Raw genomic sequence first — 13,879 nt, 5'->3', positions numbered from 1 at the left:
CAATTTTAAATAGTATGATACAGAGTCCAAAAGGTCATAACCGGTGAAATAGGTGAATTGCATCTTTTGTGTATTGAAACTACCCTGTGATGGAGTTGGGCATTGTTCCCATTTTGTATGATTAAATTGGGAACACTGTCCCTTAGCTGTGAAAAAATGGTGCCCATAATATGTATAACAGAACAAATCAACATAGTTAGCAAAATTTGAATATAAATCTTCAATGTCATATACAATGTAATATTGCAATTCGGAAAATATAGAATTTACAGCATCAACATCCCAATCATCAGATTGCAACTCCTGTAATATCACATCACCCATAGAAACATGAATACATATGGTATCTATAGGGTCTCCATGGGACCGATTACATCAAATGGTACTTTATCCCATACAATTCTATCAGAGACTGGGACCACGAAATGTTAACAAGTGACTGGTCTCTTTTCATTTTATGCGAGGAGGAATGTGGGGCCAACACCTCATCGATCAGTTCTGCAGCAGCTCGTTTTGGGAGGTAGTCGCTGTAATCAAAGGGAAAAAACTGTCACAAATCCAATCCACATGAACAGAAATACAATGGAAAACTTGATTCAGAAATATGTCCACGGTGGAACCAGATAAGTGCGTTTTAATCAGGAGATGAAAACACAAATCCACACTGGTGATGGGGATCAAACAGAAGACAATGAAGAACTGTCTGAAGAAAATTATCTTGATCAATAAAGTAACCAGAAGAACTCAGTTGGAATAACGGAAGCTGGGATTCTGGACATAGACCTGAGGCTAGCACTCCCAAAGGGGCCTCAAGGGGTGGATCAAAATAAACCATTTCCATTGTGGATTGTGAAGAAAGTAAAACAGGCACCCAGTCAACTGAAGACTCAACGTTCGCCTATGGCACCTGGGGAGAATAAGAAGCAACGGAGCTCACAGACTATCAAGGAATATCCCGTCCTGGGACACCCTGAGACATACTATTCAGAATTAGCCAAATGGTGTAACTTTACATGTTCAATTGAAACAAAGCAATACTCTTTGTATCCAGGAAGTGGAGGTAAAATAACAGTATGGGTATCCTCAAGACCAAGCACTAGAACAGGAGCACAGTAAAATGGACCAGATTTTTTTTGATCGTCATCTTTTCAGAAACCAGATCTCCAACTTTAGGAAGCCAGCAAGAAATAGGAATCGAACAGCTGCATGCGATGGCGGAGTCAAGCGTAAATGGGTTTTAGAGTCACAACACTTTTGTAGATCCTGTAAGACAGCACAATGGTTATCTGCGTCAAAGGTTGTGGCAGCCACTGCAACATCTAGACCATCCAGGTCTGGAACAAACATCTTGATTCCAAAGAGCATTTCGTATGGGATACGCCCACCCAGAGATCTTCTTGGGAGATAATTAAGAGCACATTGAACCCCATAAAGGTGAGTTAACCAGCCACAGCGCCTACTTAATACCCTTGCTGTTAAAGATTGCTTTAAGTCACGGTTCATCTGCTCCATAAAAGAATTGTTCTCTGGCCTATATGGAGGCGAAAAATGCACCTTCACTCCCTGTGACGTCATCGAATCACAGTACACCTTAGAGGCGAAAGTCTGCCCCAGGTCAGAATGGAAGGTGCCACAAGCATAAGTTCCGACAAAGACATGCAAATCCTCTATAACAGTATGAGCGTCAGCCAAGCGCTGTGGCCAGACCAAGAGGAACCTAGTGCAAGAATCCACTGCAACCAAAACGTATTTGAAAGCATTATCAGATATAAGAGGACTGCAATGATCAAGATAAATGCATCCAAAGGGATGATTCGAAATGAAAAGATGCGTTTGAGGTTTATGCAACACAGTAGAAAACTTATTTTGTTGACAGACTTCACAACAAAGGACATATCGGCGAGTGCTGGTATAAACCCCGCCACTAATGGGCGTTGCTGCAAAAGCAAATCAGTGGCAGCCACTCCTGCATGTGCAGAAGCAATATCTTCACTATTAAAGAATGCCTACGGTGAAGGTTGGGAATCAGACTATCACCAACCCCAGGAATGGACACAAAAAGAACTTTGTCAGTAGATAACTGATAAGTATATCGAGAAGGAAACCCTTGAGGAAAAGGAGTACCATCCCTACTTGCGGCAATATCCCCTAAAATGTCATAGTCAATTTTAGTCATAACTGCTGCTACTTTAACTGTGGCTACTGCGGATTTGGCTGCTTCATCAGCAATAGAATTTCTAACATCGTGCGCTCCGCACAATGATGTCCCAATGTATAGACAACATATGTAAGTGGCAGGCATTCTTTAAGAGCGGCCACTCGAATCCAAAGCGTTTTATGCTTGATCATGCTACCGTTAGAATACCGAAAATCATTTGGTTTCTAAAAAAACTAATTGTGATTGAAAGATTGTACACAATACAAAGAATCACACACAACAAGGGTGGGTAATTCAAGATCACCATATTTGAGAGCCAAAAGGAGAGCCATCAATTCAACCAGCTGGGCTGTGCCGTCCCCAAGGGACTGGGTGTGAACCATAGTAGAGTGAAATGAGGATGCAGAGCTTTACAATTTGTAACACTAGCTTTTGTGACCGCTTCTAAGGCTGATATGGGCAAAATGTGTTTACCTTGAGCAAGAGGGCCTTCTTTTAGAATGGCTATCTGTACAGCAGTCAGATTTTTTTCAGTAGAAGAAAAACGCAAGTCTGCAGGAGTATACAGATGCGATTTATTAGCAATTGGGACTGTATCACCCTTATTAAAGGTCACATAAGTGGCAGTATTCACCGTAGTCTGCAAGTACTGAGTAGCAAGCAAGTAATACTGTAAAGCCCGCAGTACAGCAGTATGTTCTGGAAGCCAGGAGGAAGCAGAGAAGGATGAGTGTATCATGGCATAAAGAGATCTGATACGCTGAGCATAGTCGGGAATGTAGGTCCAGCCAAGATTTAAAAACCAAAGTAGAGACTGCAATTTATTAAGGGTAGCTAAAGGCTGTAATTGAGATGAAATGAAAAATCCAAGAAATGGGGTGCTAAACCCTGACCATCATTTATCAAATCATAACCAAGAAAAGGGCTGTCCAGAAACGCGATATACAATTTTGCAAAATGTTATTTGTAACACAGAGCAGTAAATTGCGTAATGATGCAATCCACTCTCGCAAGATGGGGATTAAATTGATTATCCATCAGTTATATGCCATGGCCATAAGATACGGAGTCAGTATCAATACAGTGCAAAAGAGACACAATACTTGCTGCTTAGACCCCGGGGTTATTCTTATATCCTATGGACAGTCTTGCGTATCGCCTCTGGAAACTGAGGGCACTGAACGTGGACAAGTCCCGGCTCTCAGGAGCCAGGTGATGACTGAAAATACCAATAGAAATAATGTAGTGTAGTTTTAAACTTCTTACACACAACATTAATGACCAACTCTGTACTGTGCGTGTTTTGCACTGCAAAAGTACGGTTATTACTATTCAAATGTCTATAATCCAAAACTATTTGATAAGAACTGTTGGGCTTTAAAATAACAAAAAGAGGATTACTCATTGAATAGACACAGGGCTCAGTTGTACCCTGATTTTACTAGTTGGATTAGAATCTCTTTAATGGATAACTTAGTGTCATGTTTAATTGGCTATTGAGGCTGTGGTTGGGGAGTAGAACGTATGGGAACAACATGGAAAGGAGAATCCTTATCCCAGCCAGGTTGATTGCGGTATAAAGCAGGGGCCAAAGCAAGAGCCCACTCAGAAGCATAAAGCATTCTTAGTTTCATCAGGGACGAATTGCAAAACGGAGAGTATAATCAAATCCTCACCTCGAGGACACGCAAGAACAATTGAGGGATGCCAATCAACCTCCACAAGTAAAGTATTATGGGAAGACGTCAAGTTGTCCCCAAAAATTGCATTTATGGTGCATTTAATGTTTAATGATTCTCTCCTTCTGGGGCGTATTTTCTGTCAAAGAGGCAACTTTCTGTTGGAACAGAGTTCTATACAGAGGTTGTTCCTCTCTTAACTTTCATGTCCAAAAAGGCCTGCGGGTCCTGCTTGGCATTGCGCGGACTCGCCCTATCTGCGATCCGGAAGTCCTCCTCGGCCATACTGTTGATCAGACGAGGAGAACGAGGATCAGGAACCTGAAACCTCTCAGTAGGAATATATACTTCTACTTCGCATGCGTTACATGCATGCCTTTAGAACCCGGTCGTTATAACGAGCACGTTGTTACAGCATGAACTATTACATTGCAAGTCATTTCAACGACTTGTAGAGGGCATGCTGGACTTAGGAATAGTATAATTTACTATTCCTACTACAGTTTGTGCAACAGCAGGGAAGGTGTTGGATTCTAAATCCAACACCAATGTACCCCCTAAAGTAAGTCATTGAAATGACTTGCAATGTAATGGTTCGCGTTGTAACAATGCAGTTGTTGTAACAACCGCGTTGTAAAGGGATGCGATGTAATGCATAAGTTATGGCTGTTTCCCCTCAGTAGTATTAATTTTAGAACGATCATTTAAATCATGTCTATGTTTAGAAGTGTCCAGAAGTAATGAACCACCACGAGACCTAGGTTTCTGTTGCTGTTTAGATTTGTTCCATGTCTTTTTAGGAGACACAGGATGACCGTCCTTTTCAGGAGGGGGCTTACCTTGAGACTGAGTAGAAGGTCTGACCCCAGATTATTGCTACCTAAGGATGAATAAACGTCATCAATAATAATCGGCAACTCAAGTTCACGGTCAAAGTCAGCCACCCACGAAAGGCGTTGATGGACCATCAAGGACACTGCCTCACCTTTAATATTAGAAAGAATCAATTTGGAGACTATGAGAAAAATACCCATCCACTTCATCCCCAAATCTAGAGCAGGGCCTGCCCCATGTTTGTGCCACTTTGACGTTAGCATAATTAGGTAAGGAGTAAAACAGGCCAACATGTGCCAAGTGCCCCCATCAATACTTAAGGGACCCAATCGAACAGCAGCAATAGGATGGGTTGGGCACGAACGGTACGCAGGATCCGCCTCTACAACAAAACCAACCAGAGACCCCGCATTGGAGACCTCATGCTGCAATAAATGTTGAGTAACTGCTGAGCTGCAATGAGCCATAATCGGAACCGGGGCCATGAAGCAGACAAAAGGGATTGAGCACGAAAACAGGTCAAAAACATTTTAGAATTCAAGCCTGAAAAACCTACAGCAATAGGTGATCCCTACAAACTGAGAAGGCAAAGTCCTCCTACCACAGACGTCTCCAGAAAATGGTGTGAGGGTATTGCGGACCAGCACAAGCGCTACTCAGGGGTCCCAGGAATAAGTACCAAACTAAACTTTGATGGCACCATGCTGCAGGGATTCTGCGGAGTCACAGAACTATGCTTGGGATCATAGAACCTTAGTAGACAGGGACTGAGTCATCATGCCACCTGAGTACCCATTAGCCTGGGACCGGCTAGCTATAGAGTCTCACTTGCCCTTCTAATCACTCCCAAAGGAACATGTGATTAGACACCCCAGAACAAAACACCCCTGACACTCTTAGGAATCGCGCTTGCAGGACACACCCTTTCACTCTCACACTCGTACTAGTCCACAATAAGTTCTGACAGAGACATAAGGAAAGTTTAAAATGTTTTTTTAACTATCGTGCTCTAGTAAGTAGTAAACGTGCCACAATAAAAAAGAAAATGCCTAATACAAATACGATCAGCATAGTAAGTAGTCCTTAAATCATAAAAGGAGCGGTCATTCTATAAGAAAGGGTAGCCTAACCCTCCTCCCCTTCAACAAAAGTAAAATGATTATACATCAGAAGATCTCTGGGTGTTAGCAGCAGACCTCGTACTTTAGCATACACAGATTAAAGTTATACATGTCAGGTGTTGTTACGATCTCTTCCCTGGAAAGATCCCTCTCTAAGTGTGTTATTACCTATCCATGCATACCTATATGATAAAAAATATGTGTTTCCAAACCACAGCTACATTTGCCTGTTTTGTCTAGGTGCTGGGGCTTGACCAAAACCAAATAACATGGGGAATTGTTGTTTGACCTAGTCTACAGTGTTCAGACTAAATTCCATGAAAGAACAGAACGCGAAAACAACCTCAGGTTCTGTGTGAAAGTACAGTGTGGCACACAGCAAAATGATGTTTGTATAGTAATGTGCACAAAGCAGAGGGCAGTCTGCAACGTGCTCATGCTAACATAGGTAACACGACAATGGCCTGCACTGGTCATATGACACCCTCCCCTTGGGCAAGATGGCAGCACCAAAATGGCAAGAGGAATCTGGTGATAAGCAGAAACAAAGCATATAAAAAATGTTGTAGTCAGTGTTTTAGACAGGGGCTATGGCCAATAGAAGGCAAAGGAATTTCATTTCTAAATGTAGCCAATTACAGTTTGTCTCTTGGACCCAGGATGTAGAATGCCAAGTGAAAAGATGATGATTCCAGTAGGAAATCAAACCTTCCAAAATTGTTTTTGTACCTGCTGCCATCCACATTATTGCTACTGCTACGGGGGCATTCTGGACTGCCGCAGGGCCACGCTGACGCCGACACTGCCACGGGGGCTCTCAAGATTGCCGCAGGGCCACACTGACGACCGACACTGCCAGGGGACTACATCCCCCATCGTCCTTCGCGGCGCGCACGGCACACACCGCATCTTTGAGGGCCAGGAGGCGTTCATAAGGGGGCTAGGGCTCCCGCAGCGCAGGACGCGTGCGGGCATGCCCGGGCCAAGGGCTGGCCCGTCCGCACCCGTCAGAGGCAGGCTGGGCTGGGCCACCCCCTTGATATTGGACTACAGCAACTAATCAAGGTACCGAACTGCATTTGGGTGGGGGTTTACACGTCATTGCTTATTAGTGTGCATAAGTTATCTAACATTATGAGCATACATAAGGCCACAGGCCCACTAGCGGGGTGGGGGGGTAATTTGCAGGGACCCTGGACGCTATTTTGATAAGAGCAGAGTCGCTCTTGACCCACCAGATCCAGCTGATTGAGAAAAGACTCTCGCTTGATACCCTTTTAACCCACAAACTATCTTCCATGGGCAAATCCCCTACAGGTCCGCGGCTCTACGTGAATAACCTATGTACCGTAATTTTAGCCCTGGGCACTAACGGGAATGCAGTCCTATCATCAGTGGGGTCGGAACTGACTACAGTCGCACAGATTCACATTGTCAATCCGGCCCAGAAGCCCTTAGGGGGCGGGAACTCTGACCAATCGCCCATACTGATTAAGGGAACTGCGAGCCCACCCACGGTGCATGTGGAAATTAAATCTGTCAGTGATGAGGCTATCACCCGATCAAAAAGGGCCACCAGGGATGTTGTGATAAGCCTATCGAAATCGATGATAGCAAGCACAGATGAGCTGCCTGCAAAGCGAACGAGGAGGGGAGCCGCACAAAAACAGAAACCCAAACCTAAGCCCAGATCTAAACATCAAACAAACAGGTTTCCCAATAAGCGGACACTAGAACCTAATAATGGATTGGCCGGTATCTGTGTTCCAGATGGTGAAAATTGTATAGCAGTGGAGGCTAGGGATGATCCTGAGCTATGGACACGATTGGAGACTATGATGACTACACTTATGAAACCCCTTTTATGTAACTTAGAGGCAATTGAACAAAGACTGTCGCTTTTCCTGAACTCTGATAATGTATTAATCAATACAGGGGCATGTAGATGTTCATGTGTTGCTGGGGGGAGCAGCAGTCATTAATGCGCTGTAGTGTAGTTCCTATTTTCCCAATAGGCCCTGCGCATTGGAATAACATAAACAGTAGTATCGACGTAGAAGTGCGGATCTTCCAGGCCTCTACTGACTATGCTAAACTTAATTGGGTTTGTTACCAACTAGCTCAGAGGTCACTGGAAACTTTCTTGACAGAAATAGGAAGTGATCAGCTTCCCTGGCACAGACAAGGGATTCAGTTTTCCAACAACCGTGCAACATGACAACTTTGCTCCTCAGATCAAGAGTCGATCTCTAGGGTCGTGTGAAACAATAGACAGTTATTTTACTCAGTCAGGTTGGTGCCGATTACTTTCACAATATGTAGAGAATAGAGAGACGGGCGTTTGTCAATAAAGGGTTAACATTTATTGAACAGTCTTTCTTCTCGTACAAGAGAAATGAATTGCCACAATTGCAAGACTTGTTATTATAAAAAGTACGTACAGTAAGATAAGTATTGTGAAATAATACTGTAAAAGCATTGATATGGTTTCTTAGCCATACAATGGTTTAAAAGTAATAAAACATATATACATTCATATATACATTCGGCTAAAATACTCAACTGGTGCTTCTAACTACGCCTACCCCAGTGTACCTGACCTAAGCCTAATACGTGGGAGGGGAGTAAGTAAGTAGCTTTAAGTTAAGTTGGTTTTGCCAAGGTTTGCTTCAAGAATTCTCTCTCAAGGGTTTAGTCAACACCATACCTCAGAATAGAATGATGGAGGTCTGGTATCTCCTTCAGGGAAACTCGGTATCCCAGTCACCCGCAAGGGTAGACCAGAAACGCTGGAGCTGGATTTCTCGGCAGGAGAAAGGCAGCGTCTCTTCTTCAGCGCGTCGAGGAGGAGAAGGAGGGGGGACAGCGTCCGTGGGCAGCTTGCATCTGCTGGGCTCTTGCAGAGGGACGGCTATTCAGCTCCTAAGTTCACCACACCATCGTTCGCGCTTTAGCAGCGATAATGGTATCAGCAGCTTCAGGCGACGGGCAACAGGGTGCTAGCTTCAGCGAACCACAGCTAACAACGGCAACAGCACACTTGCTTAAGGCAACGTTGGTAATATTTATACCTGAAAGGTGCCATGTTTGACGTAAGTTTGCTGGACATAAGATGTCAATAAAGATGTCACTTAGGAAGTGATCGCTTATCAGTTGCTCATTAGAGTTCTATTACTAATCAAAACACAGCAAGCGGGGATTTCCAGGTTTGCTGAGTTTTTATCTTGTTGAAGAACTCGGAGTGTTAATCTAGGAATCTCAGATAGTGACTTCTGCTCTGTCATTGCACTAATTGGTTGCAAAGGAAGTGGCAGAGAAAACTATTCTGGAATGTGGCTCTGTTCGTGTGAGGCCAGAGATGAGTCTCAGAATACTTGAACGGTTATGCCAATATAGGGAATAAATGGATTTATAGCCGAATAGGGGCATAAGGTCACAGTATCGATCAGGATCCTAGATAAGCACGCAACACCCACTCCACGCATTCATGTCCATCAAATTACTAAAACTAGAGCAATAAGATGCATGTGTAACATTGCCCACCCCAAAATACATATATGCATTTAAAATAGGCGTATATTGTAATACGTGAAAATTATAGGTACTGTACGTTTTTGAAGCATAGAAATCATTCAAAAATTATAGCATATGAAATCAATGAACGATTATGCAAAAAGAATTCTGTAGTAGAGGATCTCTGTGTATAGTCATAATCTAGTGAATAGTCCCGCCCATGTGCGTGGACCCCGGAGCAATCAAAAATAATCTCTTAAAGTGTCGAAAAAATGCAGAACTACACAGACACTTAAGAGAGAATTTAAAGACATATAATGCAGCCTATAACAGGCTACACTGTCCAGTACTTCAGCTAGAAATTCCACCAAAAATCCACAAAACAGCAAAGCCTGTCCAGATTTCCCTTGCCTTCAGCAAAAACCCCTCTGGATGATAGAGAGGAAGACATGGACAGACAAGCCCCATAGGCTGCCATTATGTGGCTCAGAATAGGATACTGTGCCTTTAAGAGAACTTTCCAGAACTTCACAGTATCCCAGAATGCCCTGCAGGTCTCTCATACTTTCAGTTCTTTTTTCCGGCTCCTGCAAGCAGGACCCTGGAGCATTGAGCTCTCCCTTTTCAAGGGTTTTGTTGGTGTTTTTTGCACTAAACTCGATTTTGTGTACTTTTTCAGTACTTTAAAGCTTTCTTCTTGGTTTCTTGCACCCCTTGGTCGTCCATAATGCCTGCATTATTCGACAAATGCCCGGAGTGCTCCAGGAAGAATGCCAAGTCAGACCCCCATGAGGTCTGTATCCTCTGCCTTCCCTCTTCCCGCATCCCTGAGGAGTGTGAGATCTGCCAAGGTTTCACTGGCAGGACCCTGAAGGACAGACTGAAGATCAGGCTTCAGGGACTAGAAGAAAGAAGACAGCAGACGCAAGGTGGGTCTGGAGGGGCTTCATCTGCCCATGCTGAGGCCCCTGGGGGGCTCCCCGGGGGCAGGAAGCCCAGCACACGTCCCCATTCTCCGTCTGGGTCGGTGGCACCCACCAAGACGTCGAGGGGGAAGTCCAAGGCCGGCTCCCCGTCTCCCCAGGGCTCTGGGTCGAGGAAACGTCACCCGTCGACGTCGAGGGACCTGCATAGGCCGCCGTCGAACACAGAGACAGTGTCATCGTCGCTGTCTTCGGCGTCGTCGTCGAGCTCTCGGCGTCGACAGGCCCGGCGTCAACGCTCGCCGCCGAGGCGATACCGTCGATCGCCGTCAAGATGCAAGGCTTCATCGTCGTCGAGGGGATCCTCGTCGTCGAGCCCGCCGTCGACGCGGAAGCAGTCGCCGGCGAGACAGAAGCGTTCGCCGTCGAGGCGAAGAAGATCGCCGTCGAGGTAGACGTCGAGACACTCCAAGGCGACGTCGAGGCGGTCGCCGTCGAGGCGCAAGAGATCGCCGTCAAGATGGTCCGAGTCGACGTCGAGACACGGCAGCCGTTCGACGCCGAAGAGAAGGAGGCGGTCGCAGGGGCGTAGCTAGAGCTTGTGGCGCCCGGGGCTATCCCACAGATTGCCGCCCCTAGGGGAGGTGTGCTGGGAAAAAGGACAGCAAGCACTTGAAAGAGGTCCGAGAGACACTTAGTATCGTTGCTAATAGTTTAACCCGATTGTGCAAGTTACATGCACATACATGACACAGTCCAAGGCTACACAGTTGTAAACGCAGGTGAGAAATTATGCGTGAGAGAGTGCCTGCACTGCAGTTAAACTTCTTGAGAATACGGCACAAATCCTTACCCGGGAGCAGCCATGTGGCTCAGCTCTGGCCCATACAGTGGTGGTTCTCTAACTCGCTGTGTCCTGTACATTAGTGTCAAGGTATTTAGCTCCTATGACACACTTATGTTTTACATTTCAATCAGGTCGGTGTGTGGATGCGAGCATCCTGCCCTGCGCTCAGTGGGGGAGCAGGCAAAGACTTAGATGAAGACTTCTGCCAAGTCAGGCTGAGTCAGAAAAGTGTGAGCAATCACTGCTTGAAGCTTCCGGGGTCCCCTTCAACAGACTGAGCCAAAGACTCTGTGGCTGGCAGACAGCAATAGCTAAAAAGCGGTGCAATTTAAAAAGTAAGACTGGGATATGACCACGTTACAGGTCCTCTTTGTAGCACACTGGCCCCCAGGATGGTATCCCTGTTGCGTGTTCTAGACCTCATTATTCGCATTACCATTGAGCACATTAAGAGCTGTTCTGGACAGTTATCTCTGAGGGTGCTTGTTGGATACCTATAGGCTTCTAAGCCTCTGTGCATAGATCTAATCCGAGGGCATAAGTCAAATGCTTCCTGGAGCACTGTCAGCCTCACCCTTGCATAGGCTGCATCCACCCTGAATTCGTAACTCCTCCAGAACTGTTAGGGGAATACAGGAACTAACAAGAACGACGAGATACCTATGGTCCAAGCATAGGTAGATAAATAAACAGTAAAGAGCAATAATAATTAAAATATCGCTAAAAGGTCGAGAGGTGAAAGAAAGAGATTGACAAGGAAACAATTAACCTTGTGCAGTCAGGAAAACTGTGGCCCCTGCCTGGTGTATGCATTGCAAAGTAAAGCAATACTCAGGGTTTCAGCAGCCCTTGATGCCCCTGTGCACCGATGCCACGCACCTACATCACTATTAAATGTGTCTGGGTGATCACAAGAAGACACTTGCTCTTATTACTGGTTTACTGGAACGAGGATACACTGAAGACCTCACCTCACATGAAAGTCTCATGAGTAATGTGTAAAACCCTGTCTCTCTTTTGCGATCCCTTAGGATGGATGCCCCCTCTCCGTCACTAGTAACATGCAGGCCCCTTGTCCCCATGCACATTTTTACAGTAAAATTGCTGTGACGTGTGATATTTTCCCCAGGAAATAAAAGTAAAAACACTCTAATCTACCTTTGCTTGGTTTAATTCAACATGACGTGCAGTGGTTGTTTGCGCTCAGTGTCTGCCTCTCCAATTATAGAAACTCAAATATTCCATGATCTTTTGTCCACTTTCAATAATGCTCTAAACACTAGATTATATGCCACTTAACGCTGTGGATATATTGCTTTTATAAGCCCTGTAAATAGGCACTATGTTCTCTTTTTTTAATAAACCTCATTTTCTGGATGTCATCAGGCTGAACGGCCCTGTTGGCCATGCAGGAGTTCAAAGTCGTGACGTTCAAACCACACACAGATATTAGCAGCTCTCTTGTAACTAACCGACAATTCCTTCAAATGTAAACTAACGGTAAACTCAGCAGGTACACTCTTATCAAACAGCCAGGAGAGCTAGCACCTGAGGGATAGCTCAAAAATCCATGAGCAAAATATATTTGAGGTCAATTTAGCATGAAGAGCAACAGTGACATCGAGTGTTGTGAAAGAAAGCTCACGCGGTTCATGCGCCTGCTGCTCAACTTGACAGTCAGTGGTTCGTGTGTCTCTGGTTACAACAACATGCCCTTTCATAATTTTGTATATGCTAAAAGATAATGAGTTGAGCAGTAATAGTACTTTTGAGTCAAAATGCCTGCTTGCTCAGCTCAGGACATTGCGAATGGCTACACAATGTGACAGGACTGGCCCCCACTCTGTTTAGTGCAGGATACATGGGTCAATTATTGAGCAATAACATAATACATAATCATTCCTTCCCCAATACCAATGGTCAGCTTGCTTGAGCTCCCAGGGCCGTCTGTTAACTCCTGCCCTTCCAGATCTAGTGCAAGCCCTGAGAAAATAATACGAAAATCTTGAACGCATTCTGTGCACTATTAACACCAAGGAGATATAATGTGATGCATTAAATGCAAGGAAATTAACTGTACTTTTGATAAAAGGGAGGTCAGGCACGCATAACCACCTGTTACTTTGAAACATCAATTGACATGATACAATACCAGATATTGGGCAGCTTGTCCCCCTTACTGAAACAACATGGCCATGAGAAGACTATCAAAACAAAGTACCATCCAAATGAGCATATTATATCTTGAGCAAAACATTTCCTTTCACTGAAGCAGGCTGCAGGAAGATTTTGAAATTAAATCATATTGGGTACATATCAAGCCCAAAGAGCACTATGTGCCATTGTAATAAAACTGAATGAACCTTTAACTTAGGCACCATATCCTTTCACAGTAATGCCTTGATACAGTGTCATGCTCTTTGTAAATCCATATAAATTTCTAGAACACGTGGGGCTCTTTCTTTGGCAAACAGACATACATCGTATTATGAGAGTACCCCATTTGTCTCTGAGTGCTTTGCTAGAGCACCAGTTACGTCACCCATGGTCCTACGCATTATTTACCGGCATCAGGAGCTTATGTGGTTTACCAATTCACCAAATGCTGTGCCAATGCAGCGACCTCGAGTGGGCAATGCATGCAGCTTTACAGAACACAAAGGTGCTGTAGAATCATTAAATTAAACTTGCATGTGATACAAACTGCCAGCCTCCTCTAATCTGAGCAAGTCTGCTGCTTTTTATTGTTTTACATAAAGCAGGGTGTACTCGTGTCGTTGTCCTTGAAATGAAAGTACTTTTGA

Source organism: Lissotriton vulgaris, chromosome 5 (assembly GCF_964263255.1).
Source record: "Lissotriton vulgaris chromosome 5, aLisVul1.2, whole genome shotgun sequence".
NCBI lineage: Eukaryota > Metazoa > Chordata > Amphibia > Caudata > Salamandridae > Lissotriton > Lissotriton vulgaris.
Note: the sequence above shows the minus strand (reverse complement) of the source record.